This window comes from Manacus vitellinus, unplaced genomic scaffold (assembly GCF_001715985.3).
Source record: "Manacus vitellinus isolate BGI_N305 unplaced genomic scaffold, ASM171598v3 scaffold_6_pilon, whole genome shotgun sequence".
Lineage (NCBI taxonomy): Eukaryota > Metazoa > Chordata > Aves > Passeriformes > Pipridae > Manacus > Manacus vitellinus.
Genome location: NW_021940750.1, coordinates 31083956 through 31084280, shown reverse-complemented (window position 1 = coordinate 31084280; position 325 = coordinate 31083956).

Below are 325 nucleotides of genomic sequence, written 5' to 3'. Positions count from 1 at the left end.
AGACAGACTGCTGCCTCAGAAGATGCTGCTGTTCAGAGACTGGAAGGGATCTGTCCTTCTTTCCCTCCTGGACTTTTATTTGGAGGGGAGAAGAGATCTGGTCCACTGTAAATACTTTATGTCATGGTAGAGATAGTTGTGATCGTGTGTATAATGTGATGTGGTATTTATTTGTATAGTCATTGTAATATATTCCCTTTTCCCCCACTTTGAGTCTGGTGTGTTTTGTCTGGAAAAACCCATCTCACATTAGGTTGAGATGTGGGAGGGGGGAATGGAGCTAGGGAATTGGATTTTGGGGCTATCTCAAACCATGACAATACTG